The 12,217-nt window shown below is 43.4% G+C and overlaps 1 long non-coding RNA gene across 1 annotated transcript; it reads left to right on the top strand.

Annotated features, from left to right (window-relative positions):
* The first annotated feature begins 8,562 nt into the window (after window positions 1-8,562).
* Window positions 8,563-11,161, top strand: LOC130170167 (uncharacterized). The gene is made up of 3 exons (XR_008827951.1): window positions 8,563-8,949; window positions 9,852-9,893; window positions 10,708-11,161. It is a non-coding gene; the product is annotated as an uncharacterized LOC130170167 (long non-coding RNA).
* Window positions 11,162-12,217: the final 1,056 nt, after the last annotated feature.

Below are 12,217 nucleotides of genomic sequence, written 5' to 3'. Positions count from 1 at the left end.
GTTTCTTCCTGTGTCACGTTTTTTAATCATTGCTGTTGTTCTGACATGATTTAAATGACAGGAATATTAAATACAGCAAAATGTGTGTGTCACCAAGATGTCTGTGTATGTTCTTTCACCTCTGTAATAGTCCTGAGAATCTGAGGGGTTTAATGACACGAGTAGGAGTTTATATTCTACAATTATACACAGAAAACATGTTCTTTTTTTTTTAAAAAATAGTTAATTTTTGCCTGATAGCACAGAGTCAGAGAGTCAGGGGATGACATGCAGCAAAGGTCCACGGGTGGCGCTTGAGTCATTCTGATATTCTTATATTAAATATCTGAAAAAGGTTCTGTAAACAAGATTTTAAACAAGAATATAGCTAGGAAAATAAAGATTTAGTGTTGTCATGGCATCCTGAGCAGAGACCTAAGTCACAACCCCTTCAAGTGTGTTAATTTCAGTTTCTCTGGTCTTTATTTTGGTGCAAACCATGGGCCGAGGACATTAGCAGCTGTATAAACACACGGCCTCCGCCCACATGGGAGATGACACTTTGCAGCAAACATTGTACAGGTGAGAGCAACCTTCCAGAATTTCCTCCACTTAAGAAACCACGTCTGTTTTTTATTTTTTTTTCTATAAACTTATTATTGGGGACTACTGGCTCAAATCCCGGTCGCATGGTGGCCCCTCAAAACACCCATAAAGTATTTTAAGTTTTTACTGGCTCCGTCAGTGACGTTGCTCCTGCCACAGCGTCGGATACAGGAACCAATACTGGTCTGACTTTACCAAGAGGACAACCCTACGAGCTGCTAAAGCAGGGGTGTCAAACTCATTTTCACCGAGGGCCACATCAGCATGATGGTTGCCCTCAAAGGGCCAGATGTAACTTTGAGGCAGTATAAATGTAATGTAAAATAAATACAACTACTACTTAATGTTAAATAACTCTGGATTTTTATTATTCAACTTACAAATATTACATATATATTTGCATAAATGTAAAAAGAAATGTTTGTTTGTTGCTCTGTTATAACATAAATCCTTTTCATTTGTCAGTTTATGAAACCCACATCACTCCATCAATCAACGATCAAACTATCCAAGTGAATAAGGATAAATAACAAGTTATGACATTAACTTTGTTCAAAACTTTTTTGTCATAGTCGAGAGGGGCGGAATAACGGTCCAACCAACAATTGTGAGCTGCTAAGAACATGAGTGACAGGTGAAGCATTTTACACAAACATATGGCTGCACACAGCTTTGCAGGGAGATACATCCAACTAATGAGACATGGTTTGATTACAGTGAACGTTTGTCTGCATCAACACATAAACCTGCAAACACTAAATACATTGCTACACATATAACGTAGTATATGTAATAAACTCAAAATAACAACACAAGGGTTGTCTCAGTTCACACCTATGTCGGTCAAGTTTTAAGGTGAAGTTGATGAGGAGATGCTGCCTGTCCTTTATCACACGACAAAAAACAGACCGGTTTTTCTCCTTGAAGCACAAACATATTTTCGCCTTCCCACCTTTCTTGAAACAGCACTTCCATCCATTTGGGGATCATTGTTTGTATTTCTTAAGGAAAATGGCACTGATGTGGAAACACTGCGATCTAGTGGCGGGATGCCGTCACTTCACATGTAACATGATCGGCATGCATTTTGGGAAATGTAGTTTATAGTCAATGCACCCTTTTGACTTATTTATTATAAGATAATCAGCCCTATTAAGCTCTTGCGTAAAAATAAAAAGACGTGGCGGGCCACATTTGGCCCGCGGGCCTCGAGTTTGACACATATATCTACAATGTAGAGTATAGAGAAAAAGACAAAGAAACAGCACTCTGATGAGATGATCACAGATATCTGAAAATACATTATTCCCTCAGCTTAGTTGTAATAAACAGTCTGCTGAACCGTTTTACATTAAATAACAATAGAATAGAAACTAATACTCAGTTTGGAGTCATTGTGCAGGTGAACATGTCATGATGGTTGTCAGCTCTCAGTCATGTTCTTTATTCTGACAGAGACAGAATCATTCCAACAGATGTTTTGACTCCTGTCATCAATAATGAAATGAACTACAGCTGAAAACTATCCGACTAACACTGAACCAAACTTAATATGAACAAACACAACACACACGTCTGCTGCTCTGCTCTTTAACAGCACGTCCAGATGTCATGGTTGTAATGTTGAGCATGATAGAAAAGTCAAGTTTTAAGCAGGAGCCTATGGCTGGAAATAATAATAATTCATGGCAAGATGTGATTAAAAAGACTGTGTCATGGTTATAATATTGAACATGATAAAAGGTTACATTTAACCAAGAGATTATGGCTGAACATGGTAGTGGTTCATGGCAAGACCTGACTGAAGGGATGGTTCATGGTTTTCATGTGTTGGTGTAGCGGTTCATTAGAAAGAGTGAGTTAAGGAAGAGTAATTCATTGTTTTTATGTGTCTTCAGTTGGGAATATAAACAATTATGATTGATAATCTATTCTGTGTTCAACTGCTTTTGTCTGGCAGGTATAGAAGACAACAACAGACAGTGCCGGCACTTGTAGATAAAAGTAGTTTATTATTATATCACGTTTTGTTTACAACCTTTTACATACCTTTTATCAGAATTCACTTGCACACGTTATTTTTTTGAATTTCAATTGTTTTATTTTATTTATCAAGCCTGTGGCAAATGTGCTGTACAGCGATTGATTGATTGTTGATGCCTGTTCCCGTGTGGGAGAAAAGAAGCAGCATGGCTGATTGGAGAGATTACACACTAAAAAAATGCTAACGTGTCGTGCTCGTGTAGTTTTTCCACCTTTTCTTTACTTTATCATTCTCCCCGGCAACGGGGTGTAACACAGACGCGACAGTTTACTGTGATAACAGGATTGTTTAGTGATCGTGACTTACCGACATCGACAACCCGCTGTCACTGTTAACACTAAGTTCGGTGACGTCACCTTCGCTTTGCAGAACTCATTTTAAAACACATTATAATATGTTTTCCCTTGGTCTATGGTTTTAATACAAGCGGTTACACCACACAGTTCGCTTACACACAGTAACTTCAGCTAATATTACGAAGGTTCTCCTCATATATGTGATACTTACCAAATGTGGACATGTACGCAATTAGCTACTTAATTTTATTTTAACACTAATATATAAAGTTTACCTCCAATTATGAATGCTAACTGTGTTAGCAGCGACTTCGTACCGTGTATCCAGGAGCCTGCTGCGGTCAGGTAGCAGGTGTAGGTGGTCGTGCATAGCAAAGATCCTTTCTACAGTTGTTCTTGTTATTACAGCCTGTTGCTGCACAAAGCTCAGGCATTTTAACACTAACTGATGGATTACTTGTCCCTGTCGGAGCAGAGAGGAGGAGCCTCCGACTCCACAGCCGGCTTCTCCTATTGGTGCAGCAATGACCCTGTCAGTCCTCACCACAGCTGCTGCCGTTTCAGCATCAGAGGAATAGAGCTTAAGAGCCCAAGGGGAACCCGATGGCTTAGTGTGGCCAACCACAAGTCACAGGATCAAACCTATCAAACACAGCTTGACAAGGGACTGGACAAGAGGGGTCAGAGGCAGGAGTAGGGATGAGAGCCCTTGTGGTAGCAACTTTGTCAATGAAAAACTGCAGGAAATTATTGAACAGCTCAGGGGACGCTTCCACATAGACAGACTGAGGGGCATTTAGGACAGAGTCAATAGTTTTAAATAACACATGGGAATTGTGGCGATTAGACACAATAATATGTGACAAGTATTCTCTTTTTGCCTCTTTAACAGTGTTCTGGTAATGTTGCAAACAATCTTCTAGGATTTTTTCTAGGAATGAAACCTGTAGATTGTTTTTCTTCCATCTGCGCTCGGCTTTGCGGCATTCCCGTCTTGCTGCACGAGTTCTGTCACTGAACCAGGGCTCTGGTTTCACTTTAGGCTGCATGGACTTTAATGGAGCCACAGAGTCCAGTATGGATTGACAGGAGGAGTGAACAGTACAGGACAAGACAACTTCAAGCAGAACAGGCATGTGATCAGAGAATAAACTGTCACAGATCTCCAGGTTAGACACAGACAGTCCGTGGGAGAGAACAAGATCTAATGTATGACCATGTTCATGTGTGGGACCAGACACACACTGCAACAAGTTAAAAGAGTCAATGAGGCTTAAAAAGTCATTTACCAACGGCTCATCAGGACAACACACATGTATGTTAAAATCTCCAACAAGGAGGACGCGATCGTAACGTGGCATCACTCCGGCCAGAAAATCCGAAAAGTCATTGACAAAGTCCTTTTTGTATTTGGGGGGTCTGCAGATGACAGCGCACAGCACCGGATCAGAGAGACCCACCTCAAATAAAGTCACCTCGAAGCTGGAAAATGAGGATGGAGCAGCACACTGCTTACATTTAAAGTTGTTTCTGTAAACAGTCGCCGTTCCTCTGCCACGGCCCGATGTCCGCGGGGAGTTAAAATAAGAGCAGCCCGGCGGTAAAAGCTCGACCAGGGCACTGCACTCACCGGCACCGATCCAGGTCTCTGTCACACAGAGGAAGTCCAAGGCGCGGGAGCTGAAGAAATTCATCAGAAGGAAAGTCTTGTTTGCCAGTGATCTGGCGTTCACCAGGCCAATCCCGGCAGGAGCCGGGGCCTGTGGTTCGGCGGATCCGGGAGCCCGGAGCAGCGTCTTCAGGCCATAGGCGGCGCCAGCAATGGGCCCGGGTGGGCCCGGGCCCGGGCCCACCCATTTTGAGCCGGGCCCACCCATTTTGAGCCAGGCCCACCCATTCAAGCCAATCAGAAGAATATGTTTTGGGGATTAAAATGTTCATCTAATTGCCAGTTTTAGCTGAGCTCATGTGAAAGCTAACTTCTCAGTCAATCAGCAGCTTTCTATCATACGTGAGTGCCCGCCCCCAGGCTGCGTCATCAGCATGTGACCCAATTAAATGAATGAGTTAGTTCGCGCGCAAACAGTCAGGAAGAAAGAAATGTGAAACTTTACAGGTAAAGAGAAAAGAGAGAGACGGAGTTTAAGATGGCGAAACAGAGCAGCTTACTTGGCTTTTTTTAACAAAAGACGTCGTGTTGAGGAAGAAGAAACTCCACTTGAGTTAAATACAAGTGCTAGTTTAAAGGCCAGTTCAGCCGTCCGACCCCGATCCCAAAGCAACGCTATTCCTCCTCCTCCTTCATCCATCCCCTCAGTCATGTCAGCAAGGGAAAGAGAAAGGCAAGTAATGTTAACGGCAGTGTCTCTGTCTGTTTGTCTGTCTGCACGTTTTTCTGGGGGGGACACTATTGGCAGCAGCAGACAAAGGTAACATATGATGGCGTTATGTGTTATAGGAGGCAGGGTTCAGGGTTCCCCGACCCAGAAACATGTCACAAGCACCCCAAGACCTGTCAAGCATAGATGAGCCGGCGACCCAGCCCAACCTCAGCTCCTTCCCATCCACAGACATATTGGGGAAAGCTAGAAGTTTTTCTGCCAAGTGGTATTCAAAATTCCAGTGGCTAGAATATAGCATCTCAAGAGATGCTGTGTTTAGCAAGCCCTGTCGTCATTTCCTTGAAGCAGCACATGAGCGATCTATTAATGGTTTCAAAGACTGGAAACATTTTTCGGAGTTTTGTGCCAAACATAAAGCCAGCAGGGCACATGCTGCAGCGCTGGGTAAAATGGATGGATATAAGCAAAGTCATCAGCCAGGACGGGGAAATGTTATTAACCAACTGAACAATGATGCCAGCCAGTCCTTCATTGAGAGAAATAGACAGCATCTTATGGTGGTAATAGATCTCGTCCTGTTCTGTGCCAAACAAGAAATCCCATTGCGTGGGCATCGGGAAAACCCAGATACTTTAAACAAGGGTAATTTCCTAGAACTACTTAATCTAGTTTCTAAATATGACCCAGAAGTCAAAAGGCGCCTGGATGAATTACCTAACAATGGGAAACTACTGCACCACGATATAAAAAATGAGATTTTGGAAATCGCTGCATCACTACTTATCAAGAAAATAAAATCAGATTTGCATGATGAGCCCGACACATATTATGCCATTTTAGCAGATGAGTGCAAAGACTTGTCAAAAAGAGAGCTAGTGGCAGTATGCATCACATACCTGCACAAGGGGGCAATGAGAGAACGGGCTGTGGGATTTGTGGAAACGGCCAACATGACTGCAGAGGCAATATCAGCTAAGACTTTAGAAGTGGTGGAGCCACTGCAGCTGGACTCGGCTCTGTGCGTCGGATTTGGGTTCGATGGCGCATCTGTCATGTCAGGGAACAGAGGAGGGGTACACGTGATTATGAAGAAGACGTTTCCTCACGCTGTATATGTGCATTGCAGCTCACACAGACTTAATCTCGTCCTGTGCACAGCAGCGAAAGTGTCCCCTGGTATTTCAACTTTTTTTGGTGTCATAAATAGCCTGCATACTTTTATGACGGGGGCGCACGGACACGCAAAATTTCTGGAAATTCAAAAGCAGATGCGACCTGGGAAAAAAACGCTGGAGCTGGAGCAACCCTGTGATGTGCGGTGGAGCTCGTGGTCAAATGCAGTCAGTAAAGTGTTAACACTCCTAGGACCTATTTTGGAGACCCTGGCCACATTCTCTGAAAGTTCTGGCCAAACCAAAATTGAAGCCGACTCACTGCTGCATCAAATACAAACAAAAAAGTTTCTGTTTCTCCTCATTACATTCAACCAGCTATTTGAAGTCAGCGACTTTGCTACTAAAGGCTTGCAATCTTCCACATTATCAGTTACAGGTTGCATAGATCTGATCGAAGGGCTCAAGGACAACTACACAAAATTCAGGAACGAAAATGATGCATTTGATAAAGTAACGGCACTGACAGATGAGCTGATGAATAAACATGAGATTGTGCGCTGGGATACCAGTGGACCACGAAAAAGGAGGTTGCCGGCCAGGTTAGAGAGCACGTATGTTGATTCTACTGTGGGCAAATCATCACATGTACAGCAAAACTCTGACCTTCAAAATATATGGAATGATATCCTGGACAAGCAGCTGATGGAACTGAACTGACTCATATGGCTTCATGAAAGCTACTGCTGCCTGCACGCCACATTCAGAGACCTTTGGTGATAAGGCGCATATCCAGCAAGCCTGCGCGCACTTTTCCATCCCCGTGGAGGATGCAGAGCACACCGTATTTGTGCAGCAGCTTAAAAGAAAGGCACAAGCCATCTCTGGTGAGAAAAAGGAACATTTTCCCTCACTTTTTTAGGTGCTTGATGCATGTCCCAGAGATATCTTCCCCAAAATGAACGGACTACTTCGTGCGCTCCTCACCCTCCCCATGACCTCATGCACTGTGGAGAGACTGTTTTCAGCTGTCAACAGGATAAAAACTTGCACCAGGGCAACAATGCTGACAGGCAGACTGAACTCTTTGTCACTGCTGTCTTTCGAAAAGGAACTGACCGCTTCACTGCAATATAGTGACATTTTTAAAGTGTTCAACTCCAAACCTGCCGTCTCAAGCTGTAAAAGCCCCAAAGTTATATAGATCTATTTCTGAGCTGTGAACTTGCATTATCTAAATAATCAGTCATGTTTCCTATTGTTAATTGGAATTGTTCCGTCTCTCTCTCTCTCTCTCTCCGTTTCGAGTTGTAACATTGTTGCTTGGTTGGTTAAATAAATGGAGAGAGACAAAACCTCCAAAGATATATTTCCGTTTGGATATGTTTTGTGTAGTCAATAAGAGAGAGAAATGAAATCTGCTGAGTTATAGGTCCTTGTCCAGTTCAGCACTGAGCTGAGGGCAGCGACACAGGAGCCACTCAGGTGCAGAGTCACGGATGCCGTTGCAGGTTGCAGCGCGGTGCTGTGTTTTTCCTTTTTTAATTGGCCCATCCATTTTTCTTTAGGCCCACCCATTCACAAAATCCTGGCGCAGCTACTGCTTCAGGCTCCGGAGATTCACCCCGCGCCGAGAGAACCGAGAGAGAGAAGGGCCGGCGAGGCCGGGAAGGCTCGCCAAAGCCGGCTACAGGTAGCAGGCAGGCGTCGATAAGATCCAGGAAACGACGGTGCACAATGAAAGGAAAGGATCATCCACATCCTCTCCTGGAAAAGGACGACAATCGTGCCAGGTAGATCTTTAGTTTTACCAGCCGACCACCGCGCATACCGCGGCGTCGGAGGTGCTTCCGCCGGGGGGGCTGGTCTCACGGCCCGGTACAGGTGAGTCGAGATTCCAGACAGGAACTGGGGCAACGTTTTCTGTCCACCATAATCAAATGAACCTAATTCCTTGACATTTGATCGAATTTCCAGGAGCCATTGGTGATCATACACCAGCAGAGACTTCATTTGTGTAATGCCGAGGATCAGAAATAACAAACACACCAAACAAAGTGACAGCAGCAGACGGTCAGCCATGAACACCGGCGCCATCTTTTACCGGCGCAGTTTAAAATGTTTAAAAAATGAATTAACACAATCAACAGTGTGTGAATCAGCCACAGTGATGATGTCATGATCAAGTCCTCCATCTGTTGTATTTCAGAGTCATCTACTGAAATGCGCATGCGCAGCAGCCAGCCCCGACCTGTCCGGTGTTGTGATACCACTTTGTGACACTAGACGCTGTGTGAGTCAGTGGCGCGTCAAGTCTGCCCTCAGTCCCACGAAGAAGAACAACAACTTCCGGCAGCGCTAGCATCACAGAAACACAGGAATGGCTGAACCTCCTAAAAGGCGATATTCATCCGCATCCCGAAGGACCGCTCCCGACAAGAAACCACGTTCAACGGCAAAGAAAATAAGCAACACGAGTAAATCTCGATGTGGTTTTCCACCGCTGGAGAAGCTCCTGAGAGTAAAGAGATGCGGTTTGATGCCGAGCTTGCAACTTTCCTGTTAGCCTGGTGAGTAGCATCACTGTTAGCTCTTTAGCTAAAAGTATAATCAGTGCAACGACCGACAAACATTTCAGGTGGTGATATTGACGTTGTGGACAGACGTTTTAGCGGTTACTATGGTTGTGTCTGTTGCTGTCGGCTGTTGTACAGCTAGTGACGTCAGTAACTTTAGGCTGATTTTGTACCTGATGACTGTAATTTGAGATTGTATGAATACATTTCGATCGGTTCACCATATGGCCTCATCAATCAACCCCATTACATCAACACCTTGAGGTATTATCCCTGCACATGACAGATATTGTCTATACTGTGATCTTTTGCACATCCCCTAATCAATACCTTTTGCACATCTAGCCCAGCGGGAGTTTTGTCATTCTAAAACACTTTTGTACATGCTTGTGTAGTATCATTTTCATTGTTTTATTTTTATATATATATATATATATAATATATATATATATATATATATATATATATATATATAATATATATATATATATATATATATATATATATATATATATATATGTATATTTATATTTGAGTGTTGCAATATTTCACTTTTTTAAATTTATTTCCTATGAATACGTTTAATTGGATACTACACCAAGCCGATACTACACACGGACGATGACAGAAGCTCTTCCTCTTCCAGTGTGGTGTGTTGCCTCACCACTAATGTTTATTTATTTATATATGAATCTTTTCTACAAATTCTTCACATGTACATGTATCATTTATTCAGATTTATTCATAGTCTTCTTTTTTATTACAGTATATGCTAAATGAGGTTTAAGTGGATGATTATATCTTATGTTCTGAAGTCCTTAGACTGCCTCAAACATTTCATAGTCAGAAGAGGAGCTGCTTGACAAGCCCTTATTTTTCCTTTTGTGTTTTCATAGGGATGGCAGACTCCACCTCAGGCCAGAAACCAGCAAGAAATGGTAAGTAAACCTTTGTAAACCTGTAAAATAAATCAGCATGAGAAATTCAAGTTTGCTTATGTGAAACAATTGCGCTTGTGTCCAAGAGATTTTTATTTGTTGAAAGTCTGATTCAAAACTCAACAAATGATCAGTGTTGAGGTTGATCAAAGACACTGTAAAAGAAGAAATGGATTTGTCAACATCTGTGTTGCGATACAGAGCAGAAAACTGTAAAACTTTGGTCAAAAGTTCCCACAGTGTGACACTGAAATTTGTACTTGTCAGTGTCTCACACTGGGAATGTTGCACACTGAGTTTTCCAGTTTTCTGCTCTTTATCTCTGTACACAGACGTCCACAGATGTTGTTTATGATTGTATATAATAATAATGACAATAATAGTAAAAATAATAATTATTGTAAAAATGATAAGTATTGATAACAATTATAATGCTAACAATGATATATTATAATTGCAAAAAATAATACTGTTGATAATGGCAACAATGAACGTGTGCACGCACAGTAAATACAACTGCCCCCCATTTTCATTAGTGTATAAATCTAACGATTTATAAGATTATTCAAAATAATACAATGTAAAAAAGTGAGAACTTTCTAAATGCACTGTATGTCTAACTGATCGATCTGTCCAACAGCCATCTCTAGTATTCTTTCCCACCAGGGAGTTTCTCTAGGATGAGGTGTAATTCAGGCAGAGTTTATGTTCTTACAGCTGCTTTCACACTACTGCTGTGTGTGTACTCAATTCACATACAAATATCAACATTAACATGTGAAACCTTTCTCTGTCTCTCTCTCTCTCTCTCCAGGTGACAAAGAAGCTGCTGTTGCTGCTTCTGAAACAGTTGCCTGGGTTACCAATGTTGGTGTGTTGGCGTTCCAGGACGGCGGCCGGATTGATGATGCCACATATTCAAGGTGAACCCCCGGAGGTTCCTGTTTTCACATTGAGGCATAGCGGTCCTCGCTGGAGGGGAAGCACAGGATGTTCGGCCTGACTGTTGCCAAAGTGATCCAGAGGATCTCCTGGGAGGAGTGGAGTCTCCACTGTTGGAGGAGGACACATGGGGCGGAGGAGACAGCTCTCCTCATCTAGGATCTCCACGTCACCCTGGACGTCTCTTTGCTGGATTCTCTCTGCATCCAGGACACATGGAGACACAGAGGAGCCGCCTCACCTGCATTCAGGACCCAGCAGGTACAGCTGTACACAGAGACTGGTAGACTGACAAAGGGCGGGGTCAGCCTTCTGGTTTCCACCTTAACCACTTAATTCCAGGTACATGCGGGTGTCTCAGAGCTTGTGATTAAGTATATTGTGTATTATCATTTCATGCAAACATAAAATTCATTTTTGATCCAAAACCTTTTTTCTCAAGCCAGTGCCAAGTACTTCCAAGCTCCTGGCAACACCTGACAGACAGAGCAGGAGAAACAGCGAGATGTCTTCCCTCCCAGAGACCAGGAGACGCAGCGACAGGGAAGAACGCCTCCTGTCCTGGGAAGGAGAGTCTCCAGAGGTGAGATTCACTTCAGATATCACTGTTTCCTCTAATGAATATCAGATCTATATTAACACACACTGCTCTCTGATTATCTTTCAGCTGTCTTCTTGGACTGAACTGGGCCAGTGTTAGCCGCCTGGTGGAGGCTGTTTGCAACCAGCTCTGCCGTCTTCACCTAGTGGCCACGTGGTCCAGAGGGACCGTGAATACTCGGTTGTCATTCAATCTCAAGGATTATATGGCCATCAGAGAGGCAGCGCTGGCCGGCCCCAGGTTGATGGCTCAGACCAACATCCAGCTCTTGAATTGAATTGAGGACTCAGGACTCAGTGCTGTTCATTCTCCTCCAGAGAATGAACAGCTGGCCCCTCATCCAGTGCTGTTGGTCCTCCCCTCGCTCCAGCACCACTCCCCTCTTCTGTTCATCCACCTCCTCTGCCTGGACTCCCTGTACCCAGGACCAGAGCCTACAGGAAGAGGAAGGTGACCTGAAGCTGCTGTGTCAGAGCGGGGGCCGCTGCCTGGAGGAAAAACCCCTCCGGCTGCCAACGTCATACATCTGCAGCAAGTGTGACCAACCCAGAAGAGAGCTGGATGAATCTTATTTAGTAACAAGCATGAATTATAGTAGAAATATAAAAATAATGGATGAGTGTCTCTACGACATGAATGAAACTAAAAGTAACGTCCTTTGTGCAGATTGAAACGAGAGGAGTGAAGTTCACGCACCAAGCAGCAGGAACATTCAAAATTTCTCCAGGAATTTTCTAGTTGTTTATTATTCTCTGTCCTCAGTGTTCACAGATTCAGTTTC

This window comes from Seriola aureovittata, chromosome 5, assembly GCF_021018895.1.
Source record: "Seriola aureovittata isolate HTS-2021-v1 ecotype China chromosome 5, ASM2101889v1, whole genome shotgun sequence".
NCBI lineage: Eukaryota > Metazoa > Chordata > Actinopteri > Carangiformes > Carangidae > Seriola > Seriola aureovittata.
The sequence above is the reverse complement of the archived record's forward strand: the minus strand, read 5'-3'. Positions and strand labels throughout refer to the sequence as shown.